Source organism: Rhinopithecus roxellana, chromosome 1 (assembly GCF_007565055.1).
Source record: "Rhinopithecus roxellana isolate Shanxi Qingling chromosome 1, ASM756505v1, whole genome shotgun sequence".
Lineage (NCBI taxonomy): Eukaryota > Metazoa > Chordata > Mammalia > Primates > Cercopithecidae > Rhinopithecus > Rhinopithecus roxellana.
This window is the reverse complement of record NC_044549.1, coordinates 132,774,445-132,799,391: the sequence shown is the minus strand read 5'-3', so window position 1 is coordinate 132,799,391 and position 24,947 is coordinate 132,774,445.

The following is a 24,947-nucleotide window of genomic DNA, read 5'->3' as shown; positions in this document are numbered from 1 at the left end:
GTGTTATCATTCTGTCAGTCTCTCTCCTGGCTGGAGACAGAGCACACAGGAAAGGAACTCCTAAATGGAGTCAGGTCTCACCTGGATTTTCCCCCTCATTGTAAAATTAAAGGAAAGCAGGAAGTCAAAATACCATGATAGATTTTGGTCTCTGCCATTATGTTTTCTCACTATTCTGGAATTGTAACAAAGTGTTTCCTTTGAAATTCCTGACCCTTAGCTTTTAAATACAGAAGCAAAGGTGAATATGTATGATTAATCTCTTAGAAGAAAATAAAATATGTTGTATAGTTAATCAAGTAGCATGGAAGAATATAAGACTACATCAATATATCACCTTGTAGGAAACCATTTTTCTTTTTTTTTTCTTTTCCTTTTTTTCTTCCTTTTTCTTTTTTAGAGATGGGTCTCACTATATTGCCCAGGCTGGCCTCAAACTCCTGGGCTCAAGCAATTCTCCCTCCTCAGTCTCCCAAGTAGCTGGGACTACAGGCATGCATAACTGCACTTGGCTCATTTTCATTTTAGAATTAGGTATATTTGAAAAAGAATTGTAGTTTAAAATGTAAAAAATGACATTTATGCAGCCAACAGACACATGAAAAAATGCTCATCATCACTCGCCATCAGAGAAATGCAAATCAAAACCACAATGAGATACCATCTCACACCAGTTAAAATGGCAATCATTAAAAAGTCAGGAAACAACAGGTGCTGGAAAGGATGTGGAGAAATAGGAACACTTTTACACTGTTGGTGGGACTGTAAACTAGTTCAACCATTGTGGAAGACAGTGTGGCGATTCCTCAAGGGTCTAGAACTAGAAATACCATTTGACCCAGCCATCCCATTACTGGGTATATACCCAAAGGATTATAAATCATGCTGCTATGAAGACACATGCACACATGTGTTTACTGTGGCTCTATTCACAATAGCAAAGACTTGGAACCAACCCAAATGTCCATCAGTGATAGACTGGATTAAGAAAATGTGGCACATATATACCATGGAATACTATGCAGCCATAAAAAGGATGAGTTCATGTCCTTTGTAGGGACATGGATGCAGCTGGAAACCATCATTCTCAGCAAACTATCACAAGAACAGAAAACCAAACACCGCATGTTCTCACTCATAGGTGGGAATTGAACAATGAGAACACTTGGACACAGGGTGGGGAACATCACACGCCGGGGCCTGTTGTGGAGTGGGGGAAGGGGGGGAGGGACAGCATTAGGAGATATACCTAATGTAAATGACTAGTTAATGGGTGCAGCACACCAACGTGGCACATGTATACATATGTAACAAACCTGCACATTGTGCACATGTACCCTAGAACATAAAGTATAATAAAAAAATTTTTTTAATGTAAAAAATTAATCTACACATTGACACTGTGAGGTAAAACTACATCTTTGTCATTGTATTTATGATATGAAACATCAGGGAAATCACTGAAGTTACAAAGACATAAGAAAAACACTTTTATGATAATTTGTTTGAAAAGGTGACTATCAGAGAAAACTCCAGCCATCACAAAATTATTCTGCCACTCATAGTTTAATAAGCCTTTAGTTTTCATTTGTGTAATCCTCTAATAAATAAAGGAGTTAACATTTATTTGTTAAGCACTTATTATGTGCAAAGCATTGTTTTAGATGCTGTGGGGAATAAAGATATTTATAACAGTCCCTAGATTTACTAGAGGGATTAAGACTGTACATGGTAGGAAATGGTAAATACCATAGAGATGACATAAACTAGAGGAGTTAAAAAATGTCTCCCAATGACCACCAGTCCCATACGCAGTTTTGATTTCAACTATTAACTCAATTGAAAGCTAACTTCAAGATATCAGGATATTTAGCCGATATCTTCCCCATCACAGAGGCAAAACGAGCTGCTGTCAGCCCACAGAGAGAGGCTTACACCTCTCCGCAGATTTATGAAGGCGAGTGAAGATAGGCAATTTGCCTATCTTTCTCCGCTCCCCTCTCTTCTTTCAACCTTTATATTCAGGTATGAAGTGTGGCACTGGCTGCAGTAAAGGAAGCTGAAACAAGAAGAGAAAGAAAGTTGCTTCTCCAGTCTTCTGCAAGCCATCTTGCATTCTTGAGCAAACCTCCCTGGCTCAGCTGGGAATATGTGTTTGAGAACCTACATTCTGAAGGGAAGTCTGGCAATACCAAGGGTATCTTCAACTGATTCTTCTTAACAGGTCAAGAGCCAGAGCCTTAATGAGGGAAAGAGAGAAGATATTTTTGTTCTGTCTCAAGGAAAGTGCCTTCCTTTGAGTCTCTGAGACTAAAAACGTTGTCATTGTAAGAACCATTGACAAACATTCAGCATGACAGGAATGTGTGTTACATACACAATTGTGTAGAAAACACAAACTCCACATGTGATGGATTTTGTGTTCCAATTCAATAAGTTAGTTAGATGTCTTGCAGTATATGCTGGGCACCTGTTCAATATTTCTATTCTTTGGGAGAGGAGATCTTTACCACTTAAAATAACTAGATCAGTGAAAAAGACTCATTCTTACTCGAGCATTTATACCAGTTATATCAGATGTGTTCATTCTTTCCCCTTTTTTTCTACTTTCTAATACTTCAGATTGTCCATAATAGGATTCAATTAGGAAACCTACTTTGTACCTTGTGTCTTAACTTGGATTCTTAACCTTTTTATCTTTTATCCTTTTATGAAGATTTTACATTTCCCCGTTTCTGATATTACCCTTCTTCTAAAGACTTTCAGTGTGAATATCTTTTACAATCATCTCTACATAATAGTGCTTTTTCACATATGTCCAGGTCCCCCCATCTATATCTGCACATTACATACCTATGAACCCATATCAATACCCCTGCCTACCTACCTATCATGCTAGGGTTGCAGGACGAGCATTCCTCTCTTTTCTGTGTGGACTCCTCTTCTTGTACAGCCAACCAGAACATCCTTGATTGTTTACAAGATGTAGCCTTGTATTTTCCTTGTCTTCTTTTGATACTTTGCCTCATTAAGTTTTTTTTTTCTGTTCATTATTATCATTGTCAAGTTCAGCTGGTAAGGTCAGTAATACACCTTCACGGTCCTACCTCAGAGCTGTATCAACTCTCCAGTCAGCCTTATGTCATAATTTAGATCACATTGTCTTTCCCTCTTCCCATCACAAGACATCACACAGGTCCATTACACTGAGGACATTATGCTGATTAGACCTTATGAGCAAGAAGCAGCAGCTACTCTAGACTTATTGGTAAGACATCTCAAAGAGTGGGAAAGAAAGCCTAAAATACGGAGGCGTTCCACCTCACTCAAATTTCTAGGGGTCTAGTGGTGTGGGACATGTCCAGATACCACTTCTAAAGTCAAGGATAAGTTGTTGTGTTTGTTCTCTCCCACAACTAAGAAAGAAGCACAGTGCCTACTAGGCCTCTTTGGATTTGCAAGACAGCATATTCCTCGTTTGGGTGTGTTACTCCAGCCCATTTACCAAGTAACCCAAAAAGCTGCTAGTTTTTAGTGGGCCCCAGAAAAAAAGAAGGTTCTGCAACAGATTTAGGCTGCAGTACAGGCTGTTTTGGCACTTGGGCCATATGAGTCACCAAATCCAGTGGTGTTTAAAGGCTCAGTGGCAGATAGGGATGCTGTTTGGAGCCTTTGGCAGGCCCCGTAAGTGAATCACAGTGCAGGACTTAGAATTTTAGGATAAGACCCTGCGATCATTTACAGATAACCACTCTCCTTTTGAGATACAGGTATTGCCCTGCTACTTGGCCTCAGTAGAAACTGAACATTTGACTGTGGGCCATCAAGTTACCATGCGACCTGAGTTGCCCATCATGAACTTGGTGTTATCTGACCCACCACGCTATAACATTAGGCATTTACAGCAACACTCTACAGTCAAATGGAAGTGGTTTATACATAATAGGACCCAGCAGACCTTGAAGGTAAGGGACATGAAGAAATGGCCCAACTGCCAGGAACCCCACTCATGCTACACGGATTCTCTCTCCCAGCCTGCATTTCTGGCCTCATGGGGAGTTCCCTGCAATCAGTTGAAAGAGAAAGAGAAGACTTGGGCCTGGTTTACAGATAGTTCTCCACAATAAGCAGGTACTACCTCAAAGTGGACAGTTGCAACATTGCAACCCTTCTCTGGGCCATCTCTGAAGCACAGCAGTGGAGAGAAATTCTCCCAGTGGGTGGAATTTGAGGGTACACCTGGTTGTTCACTTTCTTTGGAAAGAGAAATGGCAAGACAAGCAGTTATATTCCGATTCATGGGTTGTGGCCAGTGATTTGGCTGGATGCTCAGGGAAACAGAAGGAACACGGTTGAAAATTGGTGATAAAGAAATGTGGGAAAGAGGTAGGCAGATACACATCTCTGAATGGACAAAAATATGAAGATATTTCTGTCCCATGTGAATGTTCACCGAAGGGCGGCCTCAGCAGAGGAGGATTTTAATAATCACAGGGATAGAATGACCATTCTATAGATACCAGTCAGCCTCTTTTCCCAGCCAATGAGCTCATGAACAAAGTGGCCATGGTGGCAAGGATGGAGTTTATGCACAGGCTCAGCAACATGGACTTCTATTCCCAAAGGCCAATCTGACTATGGCCCACTACTGAGTACCCAGTCTGACAGCAACAAAGACTAACGCTGAGCCCCCAATATGGCACAGTTCCCAGGGGTGATCATCCCGCTACCTTGTGGCAAATTGATTATATCTGACCATTTATTTCTATCATAGAAGGGGCAGAATTTTGTCTTTACTGGAATAAACACTCTAGATATAGATGTTTCTTTCTTGCACACAATGCTTCTGCCAAAACTACCACCCAAGGACTTACAGAATGCTTTATCTACTGTGTGGCATTCCACACAGCATTGCTTCTGATCAAGAAACTCACTTCACAGCAAAAAAAAAAAAAAAAAGAAAGAAAGAAAGAAAGAAAAAAGAAAAAAAGGTGTGGCAATAGGACTATGTCTGTAAAATTCGCTGGCCTTATCATGTTTCCCATTATCCTGAAACAGGCATGATAAAACAATGGAATGGTTTTTTGAAGATTCAGTTTTTGCCCATTCATGATATTGGCTGTGGGTAATTAAACTAAAGAGCTTCTGCACAGCAAAAGAAACTACCATCAGAGTGAACAGGCAACCTACAGAAAGGGAGAAAATTTTTACAATCTACCCATCTGACAAAAGGCTAATATGCAGAATCTACAAAGAACTTAAATTCACAAGAAAAAATCAAGCAACCCCATCAAAAAGTGGGCGAAGGATATAAACAGACAATTCTCAAAAGAAGACATTTATGCAGCCAATAGACACATGAAAAAATGCTCATCATCACTCACCATCAGAGAAATGCAAATCAAAACCACAATGAGATACCATCTCACACCAGTTAGAATGGCAATCATTAAAAAGTCAGGAAACAACAGGTGCTGGAAAGGATGTGGAGAAATAGGAACACTTTTACACTGTTGGTGGGACTGTAAACTAGTTCAACCATTGTGGAAGACAGTGTGGCGATTCCTCAAAGATCTAGAACTAGAAATACCATTTGACCCAGCCATCCCATTACTGGGTATATACCCAAAGGATTATAAATCATGCTGCTATAAAGACACATGCACACGTGTGTTTATTGCAGCACTATTCACAATAGTAAAGATTTGGAACCAACCCAAATGTCCATCAATGATAGATTGGATTAAGAAAATGTGGCACATATACACCATGGAATACTATGCAGCCACAAAAAAGGATGAGCTCCTGTCCTTTGTAGGGACGTGGATGAAGCTGGAAACCATCATTCTGAGCAAACTATCGCAAGGATAGAAAACCACCCCAAACACCGCATGCTCTCACTCATAGGTGGGAATCGAACAATGAGATCACTTAGACACAGGGTGGGGAACATCACACACCGGGGCCTGTCATGGGGTGGGGGGAGTGGGGAGGGATAGCATTAGGAGATATACCTAATGTGAATGATGAGTTAATGGGTGCAGCATACCAACATGGCACATGTGTACATACATAACAAGCCTGCACATTGTGCACATGTACCCTAGAACTTAAAGCACAATAATAAAAAATAAAAAAAGAAGATTCAGTTAAAGTGTCACCCAGGAGACAACACCTTGCTGGACTTGGGAAAGGTTTTCCAGAATGTTGTATATGCTGTGAATCAGCATTCAGTATATGATGCTATTTATCCAATAACCAGAATTAACAGGTTCAGGGATCAAAGAGTGAAAACGGAAGAGGCACCACTCATTATTATCCCTTGTGACCCACTAGCAAACTTTTGCTTCCTATTCTCATGACTTTATGCTCTGCTGGCCTACAGATCTTAAGCTGGAAGGAAGAATGCTTCCAGCAAGAAACAAAATAATTCCACTGAACTGCAAGTTAAGACTTTCACCCAGCTACTTCGGGCCCCTTATGCCTCTGAATCAACAGGAAAAGAAGGGAGTTACAGTGTTGGCTTGAGTGAATGATCCAGGCTACGAAGGGGAAATTGGACTTCTCCTCCACAAAAATAAGGAAGAGTATGTCTAATATACAGGAGATCCCTTAGGGAATCTTTTAGTATTACCACACCTTGTTGTAAAGGTCAATGTAACACTACAACAACCCAATCTAGGCAGGGCTATTAATAGCCCAGATTCTTCAGGAATGAAAGTTTGGGTCACCTCATCAGGCAAAGAACCATCACCAGCTGACATGCTTGCTGAAGGCAAAGGGAATACTGAATGAATAGTAGCAGAAGGTAGTTATAAATACCAGCTATAATCATGTGACCACTTACATAAATGAGACTTTAATTATCATAAGAATTTTCTCCTTATTTTTTATGAATATACTTGTGTATATACATATATATACACACACATACATTAAGCAGATATCTTTGTTTTCTTTCTGTTCTTATTTTCTTATTATGTAACGGAAGATGTATTGACTTTATGGCAGTATTTAAGTACTGTTATTTTTATATCATTGTATTTAAGGAATATCAGGGGAAGAATAAACATCACTAAGAACTTTTACTTCCTCTTTTGGGGAAGGGATAAGTATTAGTACCTTTTCCTTGTATTCAAGATAGTTGTATCATGTTACGCAAAATAATGACTTTGTTATTATCTGTATTTGGAGATTAAGCATGATTTACAAGAATACATGTCCTACCAAGGTGACAAAGAGTGGACTTGTGGTGGTTAATTTTACATGTCAACTTGACTAGGCAAAGAAAAGCCCAGATAGCTGGTACATTATCTCTGGATGTGTCTATGAGGATGTCTCCAGAAGAGATTAGCATTTGAATCGGTAGACTGAGTAAAGATCATCCTCACCAATGTGGGTGGACTTGACCTTGTCTGTTGAGGGACTGAATAGAACAAAAAGGTGGAGAAAGGGTGAATTTACTGTCTGTGCTTGAGCTGGAACATTCATCTTCTCCTTCCCCTGGACATCAGCACTCATGGCTCTCAAGCCTTCAGACTCCAAATGGGTCTTACACCATCGGCCTCCCCTGGATCTCAGGCCCTCAGGCTTAGACTGAAATTGCACACTGGCTCTGCTGGCTCTCCAGCTTGCAGGCAGCAGATTGTGGGACTTCCAAACCTTCAAAATCATGTAAGCCAATTCTTCTTAATAATTTTTTTTATCTATCTATCTACCTATCTATCTATCCATCTATCTGTCTACCTACCTACCTACCTATTGCTCCATCTATAGCCTATTGGTTCTGTTTCTCTGAAGAACCCTGGCTAACGCACCTTTTATAAGGGCTTTACTTTTCTTCTCCTTTTTCTAATATTATCCTTCTTTCTGGGAAATTTCAGTGTGAGTATCTTTTAAAATCACCCCTACATCATTGTGCTTTTTCACATGTCCATCTACCTATATCTACATATGTGTAAAGATATGTGTTTGTGTGTTTGTCTATCATGCTAGGGTTGCAGTATGAGCATTACCCTTTATTCTGTGCAGATTCCTCTTGTTATACAGCCAACCAGAACATCCTTGATTGTTTTCAAATATGGATATCTGATGGGTATGTAATATACATTTATATAATCAATAATATATGAGACATATAATATACATACAATGTTTTCAAGATGTACTCTTGCCTTCCTTTCCTACTTTGCCTCATTTAAAAATTTTTCTTTTCATGCCAGTCATGGTGGCATGTGCCTGTAATCCCAGCTACTCAGGAGGCAGAGGTGGGAGGATCACTTGAGCTCAAGAGTTCAAAACTGCAGTAATCTATTATCGTGCCACTGCACTCTAGCCTGAGTGACAGAGCAAGGACTTTTATCTAAATAAAAATGTATACACATACTCACGTAAAATATTTTTCTCTACTCTTCATCATTACATTGTCAAGTTCAACTCTGTACTCAGATATCAGCTTGAGGTCACCTTTTCTTAACTTGTCAGTCAATATACATTAAGGAATTACAGTGTTTCCAAAAGTGACTCTCTAAAATTTTTAGCGTAGGCATTAATAAAAATATTTCTGATCTGATCGCCCCTTTGATATTGTTCAACAAAGTATGATAATGAACAGATTCAATCCTCTGAAAATTCCCTTATTTTTCTGTTTGCAAAGATAGCCCATCCCACACTTGGCAATGTGACTTCACCTTCTCCCATAGCAAGGTGAAATTTCTTCCCCCTCTCTTTACCTCTGGGCTGGCCTAGTGACTGGCTTTGGTTTAAACACTGCAATGGCTGTCTCTGTGCAGGCTTCTGAGCCTCAGCTTCAAGGGGCCTTGTGACTCCTGCTCGCATTTTCTTGAAACTCAGTAGTTATTATGCCGTGAAAAAGACCCGAATGGAAGACCGTGTGAAAAAGAGAAGTGAGCCGTCCCAGTCATTCCCAGAATTGCAAATGATACTTCAAAATGTGCAAGTGAGACCCTCCTAGACTCACCTATCCCAACTGAGCCCACACGGGATTACGGTCTCGAGAATGAGACCAGTTGAAAAAAGCAAAACAGCCTGGTCAACACACAAAATAATGAGAAAAAATAAATTGCCATTGTATTAAGCAATGAATTTTCTGGTGATCTGTTACTCAATAATACAAAATTGATATAATCTTCATTGCACCTAGTACCCTACTAGTTCACATTAGGTACTCAAAAGGATTGAAAATATGTGTGGCAAACAAGCCAATAGAGATCAGAGGACCACCACCTTTGACTTCATTCATTCAATATTTATGGATACATAGATAGATAGATAGATAGATAGATAGATAGATAGATAGATAGATAGATAGATATCTGATGGGTATATTTATATAATCAATAATATATAATACATAAAATATATACAGTCATAGGTCCATATAATCACATATATATTCATTATATCTATAAAATCAGGCCCAGTCCTCACGCCGGGGTACAACATAAATAAAATTATATCCTTGCCATCAGAAGTCTCATGATCCACTGGAAGATGGCACAGATGAAAATGAGTAATTATACAGCCACATGGAAAAGTCTGGCAGATTACTACAGGGGCACAAAGAAAGGAGTGATTAACCTTGACTGAGAGAAGAGAGGGGTGGGTAGGAAAAATTGAGAAGAAAAAATTCAGAGCATAGTTACTGAGTTAAAAGCGGAGACAGTGGCAACAGCATGGAGCTCAGAACCATGCTTAGGGGAAGCAAAATGTACCAAGCTTCTGGTCCATGCACCATCTTCTGCCATACGGACTTGGAGTTAAACTGTTTGAATAAGAAATCACCTGAAATTCTTTTCGTGACATGTTTGCCCTCTCTTCCCTTGCCTATTTCAAACTTTATTCCTCCAAGCCTTTTATTCTATTCTTTTTTTTTTTTTGAGACAGACTCTCACTTTTTTTCCTTATTTTCTTTTGTCTTTTCTTTTTTTTTTTTTGAAACAGAGTCTCACTTTGTCACCCAGTGGCATAATCACAGCACACTGCAGCCTCAACCTTCCAGACTCAAGCAATCCTTCCACCTCAGCTTCCCTAGTAGCTGGAACTACAAGTGTGTGCTACCACACTAGACTACTTTTTAAAAATTCTCAGTAGAGACAGGGTCTCACCCTGTTGCCCAGGCTGGCCTTGAATTCCTTGGCTCAAAACATCCTCCCTCCTAATCCTCCCAAAGTGCTGGGATTACAGATATGAGACACTTACAAGCTTGCTTTAACACAGTATGATTTACTTCTAATACTAACGAGATGAATCTTGCTATTGGTTAGTATACATTTTAACACTAATTTTCCATAACATAATATGCATCTATTTATTCAATTGGATAAATACTAGCTGTGTACTTCATCAGGCACACAATTAGGCCACAAGTATCTTGAACTCAACATGTCCCAGACTGAATTTATTTTTCTCTAAAACATGCTCTCTCAATTTTCTATCACTGTAAAGAGAGCTACCTACACAGTCACTCCAGCCATGAACCTGAAGGTGTCCTTAACTCTTTACTCCTCAGGAAGTTCCCTCGCAAGTTTCATCCCCATGCCAGCGTAACTCTGACATCTAATCAATCATCAGGTCCTGTTAGTTTCTAAACACTGCTGAAGCCTACCGCATCCTCTTCATCCCATTTCCTGAGTTCAGGATTCTGACTGCTTTCTTGGGTCATTACCAAAGCTCCATTATCTATCATTCTGCTTCCACTTTTGCTTTCCTTCATTCCATCCACCACATCACCCTCAGAGGCATCTTTAGAAAGTGCAGATTGAATCATATTAGTTCTCTGCTTAAAGTCTTTCCATGACTCCCCCTGCTTCAGAATAAAATGCAAACTTCTAGGCATAATATACAAGGTCCTTTATGGTAAATCTACCTTTATGATCTCAGCTCTCTACTCTCCCATCCCCAACATTTACCACTCACTTTCCAGCAATAGGATTATTTGTAGTTTCTCTTGCTGACTGAACAATAGTTCAAGCTACAACTGAAGCTTCTAAATTTTTCACATCAGCCACTAAATACGATTCATATCCTGATCTAGCTACAGAGCAGCAACTCATTGTTTAAGGCATATCTCACCTCCTCTGGAAGCCTATCCCTTCATCTATTGTCCTAATTCCTTTGGCCCAGTAGTACAGAATGGACCACTCCTGCCTTTGTGCCCCAATTATATTCTGAACATACTTGTATCATAGTGCATAGTTATATTGCACTTTATTTCGTGTATTCATTTATGTCTCTGCTTCCTTCCCTCCAATCCTGCCAGCACCAGGCTGACCTCTTTAGAGACATGAAACATCTTTTATTCCTTTGGTATTTACATTATGTCACACATTGCCTGGATCATAGTAGGAATTCCATAATGAAGATGAATATTTTCCAAATAATTTGAATATGATAAATTCAGACAGAATTTAAAACTATACCAAACATAACTTAAATTTGCTTTCTCGATTGTGATTTTGTTAGCATTATTCTAGTTGTTTGAATTATAAAAGTGCTTAAATTTTGGACAAATGAGAATTTTCTGTTTCTTTTCTAGTTGGTATAATAACCAAGTCTTTATAGTGCTTCTGTGGAATAGCAGAGTTATACAATTTAGAGTTACAATTTGAGTGTCCAGAAACCAGATTTCTGGCATATTGAAAGCCACCAGTCAATGAATAGCAAAATGTCTCGAAATTCTTACACTAAAACGCATACATGGAAAACCGCTGTCTTAGAACTCTGTATTCCAAAGCTGCAACAGAGTACAAGCAGAAAATTAAAATGAGAGCAAGAAACAGCTACCAGCAAACCCAGAAGCTGTAGCAGGAAATGACAGCTGTTAGCCAGGGAGAAGATATAAAATTAAGAAAAGCAGGCAGGGCATGGTGGCTCACGCCTGTAATCTCAGCACTTTGGGAGGCTGAGGCGGGCAGATCATGAGGTCAGGAGTTCAAGACCAGCCTGACCAACATGGGAAACTCCGTCTCTACCAAAAATACAAAAATTAGCCAGGGGTAGTGGCACGTGCCTGTAATCCCAACTACACAGGAGACTGAGGCAGGATAATTGCTTGAACCCAGGAGGCAGAGGTTGCAGTGAGCCAAGATCACGCCACTGCACTTCAGCCTGGGTGACAGAACGTGGCTCCATCTTGAAAAAAAAAAAGAAAAGCAGATCTACGATTTCAAAAAGGGCATTATCCAGTGCCAGTAAAAGCAGGATAAACAGTAGCCTCTACCTTAACTAGCCTGTGAACATTACTAAACTATTCTACCCAGTGAGTATATAGCATATAGTGTACAGTTACCATTTACATTGACTACACTGGGGACCATGATTTTTCAACTAAAGTTATGTTCAGTATACTCTACATAAAAAGAGGAATTATGTAAAAAATATTAGAACATTTTCAAAATTATTAATTTTAAAAAGCTGTTTAAATCTTTATCCAAAATATTGAGAATTACCCACTTTTAAGTCTTTCATATGAATAAATACTAAATAAAGGTACCATTTATTGAATACCTTGGAGCTATACATGCTACACTTTACACTAGAGCTTAAAGGATAACTCTTATTATCCTCATTTTACAGATAAGGAAACCGAGGCTCAGAAAAATGAAGTAAATCACCCAAGATCATACAGTTAGTAAGCAGCTGAATAGACATGTGATACAAGTTCGTTAGCATTCTGGTAATCACTGACGTTTCAATGACTGAGAGTTCCTAAGATTAGTAATAAATGGATCTGTGGTTCAACTCAAGTGCTTACCTTCAATTCACAAATCTGCACCACAATTGAGTGTCCTTTCACAGTGAAAAAACATTTAAAATAATTTCTCTACCAAGATAATCTCAGCAAAAGCAGACATCATCCAGGATGAAGTGTTTATTACATAAATCCATGCCTATTTGCTAACAGGGGTATAAGCATTTACCGAAGTTAACAGTTACAAAAACTCATGTTACAACATAAAAATACTGCCCTTTCTCACAGGCGGTCAAGAGTTGGGGTCTAAAAAGTTATAACCATCTGCAAACTACAATCGTTCTTCTAATTAAAGACATATGAAATACACTAGCAGGAAACATATAAAAGCCAAAGCAGCTGCTATAACTGATATCTTTAAAAAAAATAAGGGGTGGGCAATTTTAATTTAAAAAAATAGATTAATATTAACCTTTTAAACTGTTAGTATAATAGTTAAAACACAAGAAATGTCCCCAAGAGTTATTTATTTAAGGGCTTTATTCTTGAAAGTCATTACATTATTCCAATAAAGATGAAAGAGGTTATTTTCTCTAAATTATTTAGTTGTAAGAGTTAGCCTTCAGACAGGTGTTCTATTTATGCAGATGGCAAAATAAATTATTCAGAAATAGAGGCAGGTGAAACAGATGGAAAAGCAGGGTAAACCAAGAAAGCCATGAGCAGCTGCTTAATAGGCCCCCAGTACAGCACCCAATTCTGTACCATGGTCCAAGTTACTTTGTTAGGGACAGTTCTCGATACGTACACTGTCATCCACGTCTCAATAACTCCTTTGAGACCTTGTATCAACTTCACTGATATTGTTATTGTTGTTATTAAAGTAAGTCATCCAAAATTCTTTATGGAAACTTAATTTTAAGTGTCTTCACCTAAACTATAAAATATTCCTGTGGGCATTTTTCCTTCCAGATCTGAGAGTGAATTGCATTTCTAAATTACTTACTTGAGGCTCTTTTTAAAAAGTAATTCTTATATTCTAAACAAGAAGAGCTATATTAGGCTTCCTCCTAGCATCTTTCATAAATTGATGGAGTTGCCTATTAAGATTCCCTTTTAACAATAAAGGTCTGTTTCTTACTCCAACAATTTGCCGATTCAATCCCTATGGGTAAGCGTGCCAGGAACACCTACTTTTTGGTAAATTCTGCTCTAGGAGAATACTATAGTAGCGTGCCATCATATAGCATGATGATCTTCTGAAGAAATTCTGGGGAATATCTGTTTACAAAAATGGACCATGAAGGGGAAAAAATGTTCAGGATGTGCATCCCTGCCTTTGTTCAGTTCATTTAATAATGCAAACAATTTAAAGACTACCCACTTAAGGGAGGTCAGTTCAGGCATAGGGGTTACAGGAACAGAGAGGAAGAAATGCTGAAGGAAAGACCAGCAGCATTCCCCAGAATGATACATTCTAGCCTGAATGCCAGGAGACCTGGCTCCTAGTCCCTACTCTGCCTTAATCTGGCCTTAAGACCAAGGCTAGTTAACTTCTCTCAGCTCCAGTGTTTTTATTCACTGAATGAGAAAGTCAGAATATTACCAAGGTCCCTTGAGCTCTTCTGCTCCATAAGTCTATATGAATTTGAGAAGGGAAAAAGGTAGTCATACATCCATAAATAAAAGCACTTAATGTGCATTGCTTGCATTAGTTTTTAATCTAATAGTTATTTCAGAGGACACATTTTAGTTGTAAAGAAACAATTATACCTGCTTTTCACAAATAGAAGAAGAGGAAGGCTATGATGTAAATTAAAGATTCAGTCTCCTAAATGGTTTCTATGAGTTGGATGTTTGGTGCTGATAAAGTTGACCATTCAAAAACTTGACTGAATTTTTCACTTTTTACTGAAACTTTTTTCATATGATGTAGACATTGCCTTTAAAAAACTTGTTTTGAACCAATGTCCAAAATGCATGTCTAAATACTCACTGATGTATTTCAAATATTGAGTATTAAAGATGTCTTCATTGTTATTGCAATGTTGTCTAAACACCATCTTAGCATTAAAAATTAACCCAGGCCCTTATCTGGGCAATATCCAAACCGAATATTCCTTTTGAAAGGACTGTTACTTCACTAGAGGAACTAATGGTCTAAGAGGAGAAACAAATGTGTAAGCAAATCATTACAACTCAGTGGGACAGTCTGTGATCATTGTGCTGGCTTTGTGATGGCTTTAGGCCCATTTCAGGCCTTATTTAATGTTCTGTCTTTAAATAAACTTGCTGTTATAGCCTAATACGTTTCTCTCAGAAGTATGTTTTATATCATTTATACATATGGAAAATCAATAATAGCAAGTCATATGAATTAAATGTATAACCACTGAAGTAAATATATTTGTTGGTAAATTACCACAAAACCTCCTGCACGCCATCAGCAGAATTCATAAAATACAGATGCGCCTTATTGATCATACTGAGTATCCTGGACTTTTTCTTAAATAATTCATTCTTTACTTCATTTAAAGAATAGATATTTAGTACTTATTAGGTGCCAAGTACTATTCTCTGTGGTAATAACAATCTATTTAGGGACTTTAAACAGCATGACAGCATTTAGACAGTTTGGTTTCTAATTTGGTTTGGAAGACTAATTGAAAGGACATTGAGACTAAGAGACCAGGGCTTAGTTAGATGTCTACTGCAAGTTCAGACAAAATAAAGGCCCAAATAATGAAAGTAATAGTTGCCATGGAGATGGAGATAATCACTTCAGGGTATGAGTAGGAGGTGAAGTCAATAGGACTTGGGGACTATTTAGCTGTAGGGAGTAAGGAAGAGAAAGGTGTCAAGGTGATCAACCGGTTTCTGGCTTGCACGAGTGAGTGCAGCTTGGTATCACATTCCTGATTCATCTCGTACCGGGAATGTTTAATGGATCATTAAAGGTTGTTATCTCCACCTTAGAGATTTACTGATGAGATATTATGGTATTAAGTTCTCTATGCACTATTATAAGGGTAAGTTTACCAAAATAACTATGTGGATATTGGTGGATTGGGGCCAGAAGATCAATTGAATCAATTGTCTTAAGACATGAAGTAGACCTCAAACTACATTTTGTCTTTCTGAAAATTGAATTCACTCAAAGACTTTGTGCAGAAGCCATCTAAGATGGCCATAGACTCAAGACTAAACTCACTTGACTATCTAGAAAGAAACAAAAATCCAAGACTGAATAAATAATGTGGTCTTTGACTTGCTCATTTTCCTTTTAAGGAAAAAATAAAAATTGTTGCAAATGATGAGGAACAAATGGTAAAATCATTAATACTGCAGATAATGTCACTGGAAACGTCCCCATCCCTTCAGGTGTGGCCTCCACTTCTGCTGCCTCAGTCAACAATAGATATTCCTGGTGAACCAAGCAAAGTTATAAAGATACCTAATTATTACTCAGAACAGAGATATCAGTCAACACAGCGAAGAAAACCACATTGACCTTCTGTCAACAAGAAGAGGATCCTGTTACAGTCGCTCTTTGCTGCATGATCCAACAGGTTATTATCCAGCCACTCTTTAGAGTAAAAGTAAACAAGTCAAATAAATGGTCACTTTCAGTAAATTGACATATAAATTATGAGACACTATGTGCATACTCTTAAGGTAATTACTTTCATCATTAGGAAACCATTATTTATAATCTTCTAGGTAGGGCATATTGAAAGTTGGAGATTTATGGATATGATTAATAGAGTGCAGTGGAAACTCAGAAAAAAAAAAAAAAAACCACTAAGGTTGTTTAAATGTTTAGGATCTCAGTATTTCTGAAATACTTTTTATATTGATGAGATCCAGAGAGGATAAATGACAGGCATAACTAGAAAGCGGCAAGATTTGGGGGGAAGACCCAGACATGCTGATTTCTAATTCATTTCACACTAACAAAAAGCAGTTTTCCTGAATGTCTCCAGGCATGCATCCAGCTTTTAGCAATTAAATTCAAACATGTATCTACTCTTTAGGAAGACCAGAGCCTATACCCACAACCCCAGGCAGTCATCTTTCACACATGGCTCCAACAGTATTGTTGGGAAAACAGCTCAAAGTGCCAAAGACATTTAGGCAGGATCCAAGGCATCGCCTTTATATAGAAAGCACAATGCATTGGATTTTTTTAATGTATCTATTAATTTCTACAGGGAGTTCTTAGAATTTCATTGTAACAAAATCGACACTTCACCATTAATGAAAGAATGACTTTTAAGCAAATCTTTGATCCAGGAAAATCATTCTCGTTCTGTGAAAGAGCTAGTGTGCATAGGTTTACAAAAATGAACCCAATATTGAAAAACTTCACAGAATCTCACTCCAGAAAGTGGGGCTCAAAATGGCTAATCAGAAATTTTTTCCTCCCAGAATTGCCTTTTAAAGAAAGCTAACCCCAGATCCCACCGACTTTTTAATGCTAACATAATTCAGAAGCTTTCCTTCAGCAGGAGAATTAGAAGTCTATCTTAATAATGCCTGGGGCTAGAGAGTTGGGAAATTAAATGTTATTTAGTTATCTCTATGAGCAAGAAAAGAAACACTCTAAATACCCAACTGAATTTTTTAATCCTTGAAGAAATATGTGATATATATCAAATGTGTATATATGATATATATACAAATTTTTATAGTTTAATATATTTAAAAGATTCATTAAAGGTTATTATCAATTGATTCCATTTATCCTGTGGTCTCAACTCACCAATATCCACAGAGTTATTTTGATAAACTTACCATTATATTAGTGCACAGTGAATCTAATATCATAGTATCTCATCAGTAAATCTTTAAGGTGGAGATAACAATCTTTAATGATCTTAAAGTTATATGTAAAAGATTATATATAATATACAAATTTGACACAGTTATGCTATATATCTATTACCATATATAGTTATGCTATAGTTATACTATGTATCTATAAATATATATAGTTATGCTATATATAGTATATATATTTGTTATGACTCTTTTTATGGTTAAGATATACATATATAGCAAAACTATATCAAATTTAATATTACAGTCCTTAGACAACTACAAAAGCTAGATCGTGGCAGTCTCATTTTGTTTAATGAAGTATGAGAGCCTACTATGTGCCAAGCCTGGTGCTCAAAGAATGATAGAGAAATAAATAAACATGATCACCAACTCCCAAAGACTTTATAAGGTAATGGAAAGACAGCTGTAACAATAAGAAATAGAAAGAGGTACTGAACATGAAAGTATTGACATTCCGCCCTAGAACTGTGTTACTGAGTCCTCTCTTGATCAGGAGATTAGAAAGAAGTATTTTGAAATCCTCTCTATGTGCAATAAGTCATTTGCTAAATCATTTAACCATTCTTTGAGCAAATATTTATTGAAGATCAACTACATGAACAAAACAAAGTGCCTAGCTTATCAAAGCTTCATTCTAGTGAAAGAAGGCAGATAACAAGTAAGCAAACAAAACAAAAGACAAATAAATTATGTGAATTTTGTTTCAGTAACAATACTATGAAAAAACACCAACAGGGCAAATAGGATACACAGCATGCAAGAACGTAAGACCGGCCCCACTGACGAGACCAGAGCTGAAGAGGAGGTATTAAAGGGGCAAGCCATGTGGGTATTTAGGAAAAGGGTATTCAAGACAGCAGGTGCAATAGCCCAGGGACACACCAGGAAGGCCTATCTGTCTTGAGCAGAATGAGCACAGAGCAGACTGGTAGAAGGTGAAGTTAGAAAAGTAACTGGAAAATAGACGCAGATTGAGAACGTCTTCACTAGCAAGGGTCACTAACTTGAATATTAGGTCATATGTTTATACGAATTTTCATTATGTCTAGTAGGCAAACAGTAAACTGGTAAAATCACAACAGATGTGCTTAGAAGACTTCAGAGGAAAAGTACATCAAAATTAATATTTTAGTCCCTAACAATCTAGTCATACCTTATAGAAGAGTTGATTAAGGAACAATGATTAATAAACATAGAAAGAAAAAGAATAAGATGAGCAAAATGTGATGCCAACTTTCAAGAAACTCTCAGTTCAGTAGATTCCTCTGACCCTTACAACAACCTAATGAATTAAGTATTATTACCCCCATTTTTAATTGAGGAAATTGATGTAAGTAGCTTGATCTAAATTACATACATGGTGGACAAACCGGAATTTAATACCAAAATTTTTAATCTCCAAGTCTTGCGAATTTTCATTCTAAAATGACCTACTTAAAAATATCACTTTTTCTCTCCACCCTACCTTTGTAGAAATTGACTTAAACCAATTCACTTTGAAAGAAAGTAATGTAAAATATAACTTTTATAACTGTGTGCTTGTTTATAGAAGAATGAGAACTAAAGGTAGAATGTTTTAAATTGTGTCTATAAGATCTTAATTCATTAGTTTGATAATGTGGAAAATATGTCTCTATATTACATTCAAAAGTACCCATAATTTGTTGAAGAGTTCATTTTGTGATATAATAAGAGAAAAAAAGATGGGAATTTCTGTTGTCTAGCAATTTTCATTGGTTGAACAATTTATACGGAATGAACTCTTTCAAAAGAAAAAAATTAAAACTAGCAGAAGTCCACTTTCCCATTAACTTAAAAAAAAAAAAATCCCTAGGATTTGTTTTTAAATATAAAGAAAACCGTTAAATAATTATTTCCTAGTATTCTGTGCTGTCCCATAGAGGACCTGATTAGAAGGTTTCAGAGAGAAACAAGTATAGTAAAATTAAGAATGAAGGTAGATTTTACTTAATAAGCTAATTTCTTGTAGTCTGTATTATTGCAACAATAAAATATATATAAAGTTAAAATTCACCTTCTTCTATGTGTGTCTTCTTGCAATCTCTTGAGGCAGGGTGCCTCAGGAAGAATACTTCACTATCTTTAAAAAAAAATTTAATTTTTTTTAAGTGTATGTGTTCATTCACAACTGTTACGTTACCAACTCCTTCCCTGAGTAGCTGAAATTTTCCCTGCAGTTAGATGTTCCTCTTCTTTTACATGCTTTGTAATCAGATAAGCAAGGGAGATCACAAATGTTCTGTCCCAGCCCTGGGGCTGTATCAGGAAAGAAAGGCTACTTTCTTTGCCTTAGCTTACCATATGCATTTTCACATCGTGAGTTCTTTACTGCTTGAAAAATTAACACAGGTGAATCCCTTTAACCAGCCCTGACTGGTTGAATTCGGGAAAGGTGCCAATTATACAATATTCCTGATTTCCAGAGTTCACAAAGTGCACATTGTCTGAGAAATAGACACATTTTATTTTCGATTTACTTTTATTTATTTTTTTATTTTTAAATTTTTTTTTTTTTGAGACGGAGTCTCGCTCTGTCGCCCAGGCTGGAGTGCAGTGGCCGGCTCTCAGCTCACTGCAAGCTCCGCCTCCCGGGTTCACGCCATTCTCCTGCCTCAGCCTCCCGAGTAGCTGGGACTACAGGCTCCCGCCAGGTCGCCCGGCTAGCTTTTTGTATTTTTAGTAGAGACGGGGTTTCACCATGTTAGCCAGGATGGTCTTGATCTCCTGACCTCGTGATCCGCCCGTCTCGGCCTCCCAAAGTGCTGGGATTACAGGCTTGAGCCACCGCGCCCGGCCACGATTTACTTTTAAAGACGTATACCTCTAAGCAATAAAACATCTCAGAATTTATTTATTTATTTATTTATTTTTATTTATTTATTTATTTATTTTTATCCCAAAGAATTACAGTACACATCCCCAGAATCCATAAATGTGTTCCTGGCCCACTCTGTAATAGTTCAGTAGAATTACCATTAATTACATATACATTTTACCTATCCACAATATTCAAAAAACAACTTGGCATTTTTTTTTTTTTTTTTTTTTTTTTTTTTTTTTTTTTTTGAGACGGAGTCTCTCTCTGCCGCCCAGGCTGGAGTGCAGTGGCGCAATCTCGGCTCACTACAAGCTCCGCCTCCCGGGTTCACGCCATTCTCCTGCCTCAGCCTCCCGAGTAGCTGGGACTACAGGCGCCTGCAACCACGCCCGGCTAATTTTTTGTATTTTTTTTTTTAAGTAGAGACGGGGTTTCATCGTGTTGGCCAGGATGGTCTCTTTCTCCTGACCTCGTGATCCGCCCGTCTCCGCCTCCCAAAGTGCTGGGATTACAGGCGTGAGCCACCACGCCCGGCCTAGAATATTTTTATTAGGTGATCCTTGACTCACTTTTATTGTTCAGAATGTGGCAGAAATACTGGCTGGGAAAGGGAAGACCCAAATTCTAGTCTTCTCATGGTAAAATTAGTGATGGTGGTAGTGACTAGGTCTACAAGGTCCCCTCCAGATCTAAGTAAGATTCCCAAAGCTGTGCTGGCCACTGATGAGCTTGTTTCTCTGACGTCCAGCTTTGCCATTTATCTATAGCATTGTCATTAAGCAGTGGTGAACTGTTTTACTGAATCCCTGTTCTAGCATTTCTGGAGAATATTCCAGTTAAGCGGCAGTGCCATTTATCAGGGAAAAGATGCGGTAAGTTGTTGTTATCAACTTAGAGAATTTACTTTTATTCAATTATTTCCTAAGATGGATGTGCACTTTTCTCTAACTTTGGGAAGGGGGATATAGAAGAATAAGGCTTATATTTTAACTTTTAATTCCTCCAAATGTAAATGTAGACACATTTGTATCTCTGTAAACTTTTTAAAAACCATTCTCATTATTTCAACAATTTAATTTAAAACAATGTTTGGGGACAACTATTCCAGATATGACAAAGTTTTCAGTGCCTCATTCTCTGACGTTTTCAGCAAGTTTACAGCCACAACGAAGGTTGAAGTTTGGCAGTACGCTTTTGAAACCGCAGCTGTCTTGAACATGCTTTAAATCGTCTTGACTGCACAATGTACTAGTACAATGAAGTCAATTCTGCAATCCCAGTGAAATGTTCAAGTTTTCTATTTTCTTTTAATTGACTTTGAAGAGCAGTTTATATTTTCTGAATGAACAGGTGATTTTTTGGCTATTCTTAATTAGATTCTCCTTTTATTGCTTTATAATCAGAGAATATGGTCTATATGATTTCTGCTTTCTGCAATTAATTGAGATTTTCTTTATAGGCCAACAGTACATGGTTAATTTTCTATGCTATTTATGTTTCACGAGACAGTATATTCATTCCTTTTTGGATACAAAGTTAAACATTAAACATGTTAACGGTGTTATTTAGAACTCTAGAGCCTTTCTTGTTTTTAGCTAATTGTTCTGTTACTTTCTAGGGCACTGTCTGCTACTATAATAGAAGATGCATCACTTTTTCCTTGCATTTTTAGCTGTTCTTGATTTACCTCCTTTAAAGCTATACTGTTAGGTACAAAATGTCCATGACTGTTACGTATTCTTGGGAATTTTTTTCCTTTCCTCAGTGTGAAATATCCCTCTTTGTCACTTTGGCTTTTTTACCTGACTTCTGTTTTGTCTTAGGTTAATTTAAAGATACTTAAACTTTATTTTTCATTAGTGTTAACCTGGTATGTATTTCTTGACTTTTTAATTTTTCTAAGTAATTTATTTTGGATATCTGTTATCAATAAAATATAGTTAGATTTTTTAACCCAAACTGAGAGTCAAAGTAATAGGAATACATTTATTATAATTTCTTATGTGTAAACTTCTTCTTGCCATAGTAATTTAAATTTTGCTTGTCTTGTTTTGTTATAGATTGAATTTTTCTCCATATTGTTGTATTGATTAAAGCTGTTGTAGAAATATTTTATTAATTTGGAGATAGAAAGATTTGTTCTACTGACTTTTCTACGTGGTTCAAAGGTTATGCATTCTGTTTCAACTTTTCCAGCCTTTCCCTTATACTTCTAACATATATACTTAATGTGAATTTTCTATCAGTGGCAAAATTTAATTATAAGTGAGAACCCTTAACATACTTTCATGATGCTATTCAGATCATTAAGTTTTTTATTGTGTCCTCAATTTTGAAAAACCATTTTTTTAACTGATAGTACACCACATAAGAAAAAAATTAAAAGGTACAAAGAGGAATACAATCAAATCTGTCTCTCTTCCATCTCTGTCCCCTAGCCTTTCAGCTCACTTCCCCAGAGGTGACTACTAGTAAGTATTTTTTGTGTGTTCTCACAGAGATAGTTTGTGCATTTATAGCCTTGTAGTCAAGCTTTTTTTTTTTTTTTTTTTAAGACAATGGTATCATATTCTATACACTGTTCTGTGTGTTTTGTGTTTTATGTATATAGTTTGCTTTTGTTTTCAGCAATATATTTTGGGCATCTTTTAACATAAACATAGGAAACCCCTTTGTTGGTCTGATTGCTTTTTGCTTTATTTTTTTTAACTGTTTTAAAAGGAAATATATTTATTAAAGAAGTAAGACATCCATATGTCTTTTTTAAAAAAATTAAGACACGCAGTGAAAACTCTAGCTTCTACTCTCTGTTTGCCCACTTTCAGCATCAAACTAGGAAATCGCTATTTTCATTTTCTTGCATTTTTCTGTTGTTCCAGAGTTTTTCTGTACAAGTACAATAAAAATGTATATGTTTTCCTCCTCCTTACTCACAAAAGATAATATAATATAGTTGCTCTCTGAACAACATAGATTAGAACTGTGTGGGTTCACTTACATGCAAATTTGTTTCAGTAAATATCTAAGACAGTTTTTTTTAAAATTTGTGACAATTCAGAGACTTGCAGACAAATCACATAGCCTATAAAGAGTGAAAAATTATGAAAAAGTTCAGTGGTGAATGTATAAAATATACATAGATACTAATGTATTTTATTATTAACTATCATGAAGCATACACAGGTCTATTAAGTTAAAATTTATCAAAACTTCTATCCACAAACATAGACCATACATGGCACCATTTGCAGCCCAGAGAAATGTGAACAAATATAAAGATGCAGTGTTAAATCATAACTGCATAAAGTTAACTGTAGTGAATACTGTACTACTGTTATAGTTACATTGCTACCTCCCGTTGCTATTGTGGTGAGCTCAAGTTACTAGTTATTAGTGTTTATTTCAAATGTCGTATGCTGTGGGATGCTCATCATCTCCACTTGAGTAGTTCCTCTCTCCACTAAATAGTGTATTGCAATAAAAAGTGATCTCTCCCAGTTCTCAGATATTTGTCATCATATTTAGTGCAATACTGTAAACTTTGAATAACACTATGGGACTCATACAAAGTGCCGTTGGTGATGCTGGGAGTGCTCCCAAAAAGCAGACAAAAGTCATGATATTGCAAGGAAAAAAAAATCGGCAGATATGAACTATAGATTGAAGTTTGCAGCTACAGTTGCCCGCCATGTCAGTACAGTATCAATGAATATAATACAGTACTGTAAATGTGTCTTCTCTTCCTGATGATTTTCTTGATAACATTTTTTTCCTCTGGTTTTTTTTTTGTAAGGATACAGTATTTAACATACAAAATATATGTTTTAATTGATTGTTGATAGGATTGGTAAGGCTTCTGGTCAAGAGTACGCCATTAGTTGTTAAGTCTTGGTGGAGCCAAACGTTATACATGGGGAACAGAAAATCAAAAATCTCATATTCTCACTTACAAGTGGGAGCTAAACACTGAGTACATACGAACACAAAGAAGGAAATGACAGACACTGAGGCCTACTTGAGGATGGAGAGTGGGAGGAGGGTGAGGACGGAAAAAATACCTATTGGACGTTTACATTAACTGGGTGATAAAATAATCTATACAACAGACTCCCACTACACACAATTTACCTATATAACAAAACTGCACATGTATCCCTGAACTGAATACATATATATATATCATTTTTTTTTTGGACAAAGTCTCACTTTGTGTATGTGTGTGTGTGTGTGTATATATATATATAAATATATATTTTTTTTTAGACAAAGTCTCACTCCTTCACCCAAACTGGAGTACAATGTCACAATCTTGGCTCACTGCAACCTCCACATCCGGGATTCAAGCAATTCTCCTGCTTCAGTCTCCCAAGTAGCTGGGATTATAGCACGTACCACCATGTCCAGCTAGTTTTTTTTTTCTTTTTTGTATTTTTAGTAAAGATGAGGTTTTGCCATGTTGGCCAGCCTGGTCTCAAACTCCTGTCCTCAGGTGATCCACCTGCCTTGGTCTCTCAAACTGCTGGGATTACAGGTGTGAGCCACTACACCCAGTTG